Source organism: Mauremys mutica, chromosome 22 (assembly GCF_020497125.1).
Source record: "Mauremys mutica isolate MM-2020 ecotype Southern chromosome 22, ASM2049712v1, whole genome shotgun sequence".
NCBI lineage: Eukaryota > Metazoa > Chordata > Testudines > Geoemydidae > Mauremys > Mauremys mutica.
Genome location: NC_059093.1, coordinates 23760216 through 23769532, shown reverse-complemented (window position 1 = coordinate 23769532; position 9317 = coordinate 23760216). Strand labels below are relative to the sequence as shown.

Genomic DNA, 9317 nt, shown 5'->3' with positions numbered 1-9317 from the left:
AGCTGTGTAACAGTATTTTGGCCTGTTGCTTCTCTGCCTGGGAGGTTTTTGCAGCCATTGCACACAAAAAGGACGTCATTGGGAGCGGCCCATGAAGACAAGACTCGCTTTTGCCTGCCTTGTTCAGCTTGACTTGCTGCCTCACCCTGTTCCTGCCCTAGTGCCCGGGTTGACCTGGTGGTGGAAGGGGACTGGGGGCCAGTGGCGCGGGGAGGAAGTTGAGCTGGACCCTGAGCTAGACGAGACCCTGGCGGTGAGAGTCTGGCCACCACTTGCCGCCCCACCCTGCCGTCCTGGCTTCCCCCACTGGGCGTCATTTCAGGAGGGAAGTGGGGCTTCTGCCTCCCCTCCCCGATTTTCACACCGCAGAGGAGTGTGAACAGGAAAACGAACGGCTGCTCCACACCCCCACCGGAGGAACCCGGCGCCCTTAGCTGTGGGGAGTAAGAAGTGGCTGTTGGCTGACAGGGCCTGTCCCCGAGGAGCTGGAACAGCAGCTGCCGCCTCCCCCTCGGCTCCAGGCTGTGGGAAATGCTCATTGCCTGGCTGCATGGGCGGCTGCTGCTCCGTGCTCTGGAGAGCGTCTGTATTGCTCTGTCAACCCCCCGACTTCACTGAGCCAGTCTGGTAAGGTCCCAAGTGCCCCCTCCGGCCTGGCAGCTGAGAGTCTGTGCAGACATCAGCCCCCCTGCCAGCCCCACAGGCAGCAGCAGCGCCAGCCCCCCAGCACCACAGGGGCACTCAATGCACTTCCTGTGGGGAAATGGCTCCTTGGCGTCCAGCTGCTAGAGTGAGAGCCAGGAGAGAGCAGTGTCTGGCTCACCGTGGGGGAGAGAAGAGACCTGATGAGTGCGGATCTCCCTCAGCCTCCCCCGCAAGGCTGGTCAGTTGTATTGTCACTGTGATAGCGTTTCCCTGCAGGGCCGGCCCTAAAGGGGTGCAGGGCCCAGGACAAATCCCCCCCTTTACACCCCAGGCCCTGCCCCCACTTCCCACCTTCCCTCAAGCCCCCACCCCTGTCCCATCTCTTCCCGGCTTGCACCTTCCTGCCCCATTCCTCTCCCTCCCCCACCTCCTGCTGTCCCTGCTCCTCCCCCTCCCCACCCCACCCCACCCCACCCCTCCTGCACCCCACTGAACAGCTGATCACTGGCAGGTGGGAGGTGCTGAAGAGGAAGAGGAGGAGCTTGTCAGCAAGGCCTGTAGTGGGGGGTGGAGCTGGCTGCCAGTGGGCGCTGAGCACCTATTTTTCCTCTGTTGGTTCTGCAGCCCCGTAGCTCCCATGGAGTCGCTGACTTGGCTCCTTTCACACTCTAGAGAGAGGAGCAGAACCAGGGCTATGGCTGATCTATGGGGCACCAGGCAGGGGTGAGCTGGAGCCGGTTCGCACCTGTTCGCGCGAACCCGTTGTTAAATTTAGAAGCGGTTTTAGAACCGCTTGTTAACTAGCTTCCCTGCGAGGGAAGCTTTGATGGGCTCTGCCTGGGAAGCCTGTAATTCCTCCTCCCTGCCGCCGGGGGGCGCTGCGCTGTGCTGCGAGAGCCATGTGAGCTGCCTCCTGGCCCTGTTGCTGCTGCTGCTCTTTGGACCTCTGGCCCTGGGGCTCATGCTGCTGCCAGGTGAGTCCCCGGCTGCCTCCTGCTGCTCCCAGCCGCTCCCCCACCCCGTGTGAGTGTCTGCGCCCCTCCCCCGCCTTCCCTGCCCGCAGCCACCCCCTTCCCCCAGCCACCCCCCTGCCCGCAGCCACCCCCTACCCCACCCCCAGCCCCCAGCCATCCCCTGCCCCCAGCCGCCCTCTACCCCACCCCCAGCCCCCAGCCAGCCCCTGCCCCCAGCCGCCCCCTACCCCACCCCCAGCCCCCAGCCAGCCCCTGCCCCCACCCCCTGCCCCCAGCCACCCCCTGCCCGCAGCCACCCCCTACCCCACCCCCAGCCAGCCCCTGCCCCCAGCCGCCCCCTACCCCACCCCCAGCCCCGAGCCAGCCCCTGCCCCCAGCCCTTTCAGTGCGACAGCCCTTCTCGGGGGTCCACTCTCTCTTGGGGTCAGGCCCCTCCACCTCCTGGAGCCGCACCTCTCTGAGCCTTAGCACGTCTGTCTCTCGCCGTGGGCCCCCTCAGGGAATCCACGCGCTCTGTACCCCCTGGGCCTCCTCACCCTCGAAGGGGTTGATGCCCCCTGTTCTCTAGACCGTAGTGACTCTCAGCCAGCATAAAACAGGAGGGTTTATTGAGAGTTGAACACAGCACAGGAAACTCTCAGGGCCTCAGGCCTGGCCTCCCTCAGCCCAGCACATCCCAGTCCCCCTGCAGCCAGGTGGGCTCTGCCTGCTCCCCCTCGCCAGCCCAGAGCCCCCCTGCTTCCCAGCTGGGCCTCCAATATCCCGGGCCCCAAGCCCCACCTCTGTCCATTGTCTTTTCTCCAGGTAAACAGGGTTGCCTGGGCCTCCTCTCCTCTCCGCCCCCCTCTGGCTGGAACAGGTTGGTCACAGGGTCCTCTCTCTGCAGCCCATTGTACTCTCACTGGCCAGAACTGGCTGTGACTCCTGAGCTGGGTCTCCGGGTCACCAGGTCACCAGTCACTGGGGTCTCCATCCTCCAGGCCATCAGCCAGGGTCCCAAGTCCCTCTCCGGTCCTCTGTAACAACAAACTCCCTCTCCCCTCCCCTCATTAAACCAGTAACACCCGGGGACACTGAGTCCCACTCCCTGTGCATGCGAACCACTGGAAAACACAGACAACCCCAAGAAAATCCTCCACTTCGTCACAGAGCCCAGCACCTCTCCTCCTCTGGGCACCTAGAGCAGAGGCGGCTGGTGCTGACGGCTCAAGGGAAGGCTTAAAAGCCACAGAACAACCGAGGTCAGGGCCAGAGGAGGGCAGGACAATGCCTATGTGTGGCCTGCAGATGGCACAAAAACACCCAGCTAGGCTGCTCCCTGCCAGACCAAACACCCACTGAAGGTCACCCGCAGACCAGCATGTGGGGAGGCTGCTGATGCTTTGTGGCCAACATCAGAAGATGGTAGGAAAGCAGGGCCAGCCCCCCTGGTGGCGCCTCTTACTGTTCCCACTCTCCATGCTCACTTTGGCAGTGGGGCAGGAGATTTTTCCCCAGCTGGCGAGAAGCAGAGAAACACCCAGGCTCCATGTAGCAACCCCCCTCCAGCACAGGGACAGGCGCACACTTGGAAGAGGGAAACTGCTCCACGCGCTAGCCCGGGCAGCCGCCCATTTTCTTTGGAAAGTCAGGAATGGCAAAGGCGAGACTGGAAGCACCTGGGGCTCATGCCCCAGCCTTTGTGATGCCCACCCCCCAACTCCTTCCCGGGGCTCTAGCTGAAGCCAGAGCATTGGCCGGAGCGGCCAAGAAGAGGTTCCAGCCCTGAAGGGAGCAGGACTTTCAGCCCAAAGGTAAAACTGCACAAGCACAACCACCAAGGAACTCGACCCTTCAATCACCTGATCCAAAGTCATTAGGCTACATGGTTACAGGAACAAAACCTTTCCAAGCCCTTATTTGGAAAAGGCAGACACTGTGTTTCTCGGGTCCTCTACTGAGTGGGGCCGAGACTCTCTGGGCACAAGAAGTCGAGTTCCCAGCGAGATGTGAGACAATTCTCTGGAGCCAGGTACAGGACTTTGGCAGGGAGGCTCAGGCATGAGGGATTGGGGTGCAGCGGACAGACCAGCTATCTAGGTGCTTAGATTTGGTCTCACTGAGGAGAAGGAGGAATCCTGCTGACAGGCAGTGGCTGTGGAGAAAAAGTGGGATGTCCAGGCTGCTCAGGTCTCCTTCTTCCAGCTCCTTATCTGGCTGGGCTGCTCCACCGGCCTGGACAAGTCCTCTGCATGCACAGCAAATAGCCCAAGAGCCATTTCTGCCCAAACCTGTGCTGGGGGGTGAGCGTCTGTCTTCCCTGTCCCATCCGCGCTAGAGCAGACCACTAGATCGAGAGAGACAGTCAACAACGATTAAGGCTAAGATTATATAAAGGGGGTCACAGAATCTGTGACTTTCAGAGATCTCAGTGACATTTTCCACCTCAGCCCTGGGGCAGCAAGACTGGAGCTGTCGGCCGGTGGGGGCCTCACAGCTATCAGCCACCAGTGTCGGAAGGGGCTCCCACAGGCCCATGCCACCACGGATGGACCCCACAGCTCTCAGCTCCTGTGGGTGGATCCCAGAGCTCCCAGCCACCACATGTGACAGGGGGACCCTCGAGCTCCCAGTGGGGTGAGCAGGTTATAAAGTCCGGTCAGCGGTGCTGTGGGGCTCAGGCAGGCTGGTCCCTACGTGTCCTAGGGCACCGCGCTGCGCCCTGGAAGTGGCCGGTAGGTCCCCCCCGCTGCACTGCTGACCAGGAGCCACCCGAGGTAAGTCTGCACCCCAACCCCCTGCCCCAGCCCTGAACCCCCCGAAACCCAGAGCCCCCTCTTGCACCCCAGAGTCCTCACCCCCGTGCCCCATCCCAGAGCTTCCTCCCACACCTGGAACCCCTCATCCCTGCCCCCACCCCAGAGCCATCACCCCGTCCTGGACCCCAACCCCCTGTCTCAACCCACAGCCCCCTCCTGCACTCTGAATCCCTCAGCCCCACCCTGCAGCCTGGAGCCCCCTCCTGCACCCCAAACCCCTCATCTCCCCACAGCTCCCACAGGCAGACCCTGGAGCTTCCAGCAGCCATGGGTGGGCGGGGAGCCCCCACAGCCCCACACCACTGCGTATGGACCCTGCAGCTCCTACGAGCAGACCCCAGAGCTCCCAGCCGCTGTGAGCGGACCCAGGATTTCCCAACAGGCCTTGATGGTGGGAGGACCCTGCAGCCCCACGTCATTGCGAACAGACCCTGCAGCGCCGAAGCCCCGGGAGCTCCCGGCTGCCCCAGGCAGGAGAGGAGCCCCCAGCGCTCAGACACCGCAGGCAGAGCCGGGAGATCCCAGTCACCAGGGAGGGTGAGGAGAAGCCGCAGCCCCCGGCCATTGCAGGTGGCCCCGCAGCTCCCAGCCGCCACAGGTGGATGCCGGAGCCCCCAGCTGCCATCGGGACCCCGCGGCCCCCGGCCGCCATGGGCAGGATCCGTCACCCCGCAACCGGCAGAAAAGAGCCGCGCGTGGAAGCCCATCGCGCCCTGTGACCCCCCCCCCCGGTGCTGCGGCTTCTCGCCAGGCAGGAGGCGGCGCGGGCAGGTCATATTTTACTGCTGTGATCTGGTCACCCCATGTGTGCCCTTTCTTCCTCCCCGCCCCCCCCGCCTGAACCTTGTTTCGATGGGGCGGAGCTGGGGAAGGAGGGTTTGTTTCCACGGGGCTGGGCGGCGCTGGGCGTGGGGGAACAGGGGGCAATTTTATATTAATAAGGAAATGTTTTATAAATTTTAATAAAATAAACATTAGTGAGGAAAATCAGTTGTACAACTATCAAAACAAATTATTTTCCTAATATGAAAGTGCAAATCAGCTAATTAATATATGCTGCAATGTATGTAATAGATAATTTTGTTGTTATTTATATAGTCATGGAAAGTAAATAATACATGGAAGAAATGAAAGGGTTTTTTTTAAGGGTTTTTTTGTTTTAGTCATCCCTGCCGGGGCCCCATCGAAACTGTTCGAATTGGGCCCCGCACTCCCTAAAGCTGGCCCTGACAATGAGGCTAATCGTCTAGTGGAACAAGCTCCGCAAGGGACATGGTTAATTCCCCATCACTGCCCTGTGTAAATCAAGACCGCAGCTCTTGCTGCAAGACACCTGGTGTGTGGGTGTCCCTGTTCCCCTTCAGAACCTCTGGTACATGGTGCTTCCCTCCTCCCAGTTCAAGATCCCCATCATGTGGGTGCTCCCATCCAGGATCTCTGGTGGGTGTCTCTGTCCCCCACTCCATGAACTAGCTCCAGTGTGTGGTTTCTCCTGCCTGCCCCCATCCAGGAGCTGTGGGTGTCTCTGTTCCCCTTTTCAAGATCCGTGTTGCAGGGGGGCATCCCTCCCCCCCAAGTCACAATCCCCATCATGTGGGTGCTCCCATCCACCCTGCAGGCTTTGCGGGGGGGTGTCTGTATAAAAAGAGACTGTGTCTCACTGTCTTGCCCAGGCTGTGCTGCAGGGGCTACTCACAGGTGCAATCCCACCACTGATCGGCACAGGAGTTTTAACCTGCTCCATTTCCAACCTGGGCCGGTTCACCCCTCCTTAGACAACCTAGAGACCCCAAGATCCCCTGAGATCACCATATTGATACCAAGCTTAGTGCGGACACCCGATAGGCACAGCCCCCTGCAACCCAGAACTCCTGAGCTCAAGCGATCTGCCGGCCTCAGCCTCCCCAGGAGCTGGGATCACAGGCACCAGCCACAGGGCCCGGCTTGTTTTGCAGCTTGGCAGCTGGAGCTTTAAACTCTGCTTGTGAACTCTGTGCCTTGGCCAGACGGGGACAGCCTGGAACTGGGAAATGCTCCTGATTCCCCCGCCCCCGTCTCATGTCAGGGTGCAGGCACCGCTGTCCTCCCAGGTAAGATCCCGGACAAACACCTTTAAGAGGAGGCGTCCCTCTCCCTGTCAAAAACTGATCTTCCTCCTTCAGTTCAGTGACAGCCTGAATTATTCCTTATCCCGGCAGAGCCAGAGGACTGAAAGCAGCAACATCAAACCCCTGTGTAGCTCGCAGGAATGGACATAAACACTCCCTGGTATCTGAGGAGATGTTCAGCTTTGCTCTTGGTCAACTACAAAGCTAAAGGGAAAGGAGGTGGCGCCAGGTATAAAGAGTGAAACACGACACATCATAGTTATGCCCATGGTGGCTGCAAAATCTTTTGATGTACTTCTTCTTATCAGCAGTGTATTGTTTTCTCTGGAGCCTAGGCCTTGACCAAGAAATTTGTACCTTGATAAAATAATCTACTGTTCCTGGTGAAGGCAATGGACTTGACACCCACTGGGGTGTCCCTACACAGGTACAAGTACTAACAACAGTGGCTGCCTTTAGCCATAGATTTTAATCAGGGCAATAAATTGAGACAAACCCCTGTTAGATCATTTCTCAGCCCGAGTCCTTCACCCACATTCCCTAGAGCATTGGGCCACCATGTGGACGTTTCATTTCCGACCTCAGTTTCACACAGAGACAAAATTTCCTTTGCACAGATCCATGAACAGCAAAATCTTCCTGTGTCTCTGGTCTGAGCCAGGGCATTCGATTCCACTGAACCCTTCTCTCCTGCAGTGGCGATGGTCAGACAGAGGGGACGTGGCACCTGCATCCCTGCCAGGGAGGTACTGGCTCGGCTCTTTCTTTCTGCTGCTGTTGTTTTTCCATGAAACATCAAGGGTGGAATGCAAGGCTGAATTCACACAGCAGCCCTCAGTGCCCCAGAGAAATCCTGCCCCCTGCTATTGGAACGATGTGCTGGAGATTTGACTGGGAAAGGGACTGTCTGAATTGTCAGAGTGAGGAATGAACAACAATCTACAGCAATGTCGTTCACACAAACACCCTCTAATCATGCTCCAACCGGAAGGGAAATGGGCAGGAATTCTCACTGTTCAGCCATTGACACACTTACACTAATGCACATCCATGAGTGTGCTGGGGAAGCTGGTCTGAACAAACAATTTGAAGTGACAATTCAGTGAGAACAGAATCATCATGCAGTGAGAGCGGTGTAGGTTAAGTAGTTGTGGCCGAGTGGTTAAGGCGATGGACTAGAAATCTATTGGGGTCTCCCTGCGCAGGTTCAAATCCTGCCAACTACGCAAACAGTGTGCTGTTGTTATTATTATTGAAGTCTTAGTACCTGAGCATCCACAGTGCAAACTGGAGCCAGATCTAGTTTCACTCTGTCTACATTTAAAACGCTGCTGTGGCACTGCTATAGCACTTTGGAGTAAACAGTGACTAGAGGGGTTTTCTCATCCCTGTAATAGCTACATTGACAGAACAATTCTTCCTTTCCTTTAGCACTATCTAACCTGGGCCTAGGTCACCTTAACTCTATGGGTTTGGGGGTGTGGGTTTTTCACACTCTGAGAGACGTCGCTCTGCCAATTCAGTGCCCAGCGTACACCAGCCCTTAGATCCCTCGTGGTATTTCAATGCAGGCAGTGAACTATGAGAGGAAAACATCAGCTCACAAACACACAGACTGAATTCCCCACATTTAATCTCGCTGCACGTTCCAGAAAGTCGTGAAATTCAATTCATTCTTGCTAGGACAGAGAAAAAAATAAGTGACACTAAGTTTTTGGCTTGGTTAAATAAAATTAAGTGTTTAATCAATATAGTAAAAATCTGTCCTGATTCCTCTAACTAACACCACAGCATGAAATAGGAACAGAGACAAATCTTGTCAGTGACGACTAATTTCACAAATGATCTTCCCATTATTAATTTCCATGCTGCCCCCACTGGAGGTCTGGGCATCTCCAGTGTCATTGCTCTGCATTCACCTTCCCCTTCAAATTGTTCTCGGATATTTGCCTTCCTCTGCAGCGTGGGGCCCGGGGTCACTTGCTGGAGGATTCCCTGCACCTTGAGGTCTTTAAGCCACGATTTGAGGACTTCAGTAACTCAGACAAAGGTTAGGGGTTTGTTACAGGAGTGGGTGGGTGAGATTCTGTGGCCTGCATTGTGCAGGAGGTCAGACTAGATTATCATAATGGTCCCTTCTGACCTTAAGTCTATGAATCTATGAATCTATTCCCAAATTTGGAAAATTGTGCAGTTCAGAATGTGAATAGTGACCTCGTCTCCTTCCTGCACCTGCTCTACATTGCTCCACAGCAGCTTCTCCACCTGCAGAGTCACCCCAGCACGGCAGTGCAGCCGCCCAGGGTTCAGCAGGGGCCCCTGGCAAGGACAGTGGGTGCAGCTAACAGCCCGGTGTGCCTGGCCGTGAGGCAGCTGTAAAAAAGCAACATCCCCCCCCAGAAGTACAGAGACTGAATTCCCCAAATTTAACATCATGACCCCTGTAAAAAGCCACATGTGTCAGTTGTATTTTCACAGGGTGATGCAAAAATCAAGTGACACCAATTTTTAAGTTGAGTAAATAAAGTTGAGGAGATAGTTATAAACCTCACAAAAATACACTAAAGATCCCTCAGCATAACACCTGAAGGTGAAATATGAACAGAGACAAACCTTGTCAGCAAAGGCTCATTTCCCAAACGATCCTCAAAATGTTACTAATTCCCACCCCTCCTCCACAGGAGCTCTGTGCAGTGTAACTGTTCTGCAGGCAGCTTCCCATTAAATGCTGTTGTGGGACATTCCCAGACCTGGAAATGTACGAACAACAGAATTTGAAGAGCAAACCTGGC

At 56.8% G+C, this 9317-nt stretch overlaps 1 non-coding gene across 1 annotated transcript; it reads left to right on the top strand.

The window, feature by feature from the left end:
* Window positions 1–7669: 7669 nt before the first annotated feature.
* TRNAS-AGA lies at window positions 7670–7751 on the top strand. The gene has a single exon. It is a non-coding gene; the product is annotated as a tRNA-Ser (tRNA).
* Window positions 7752–9317: the final 1566 nt, after the last annotated feature.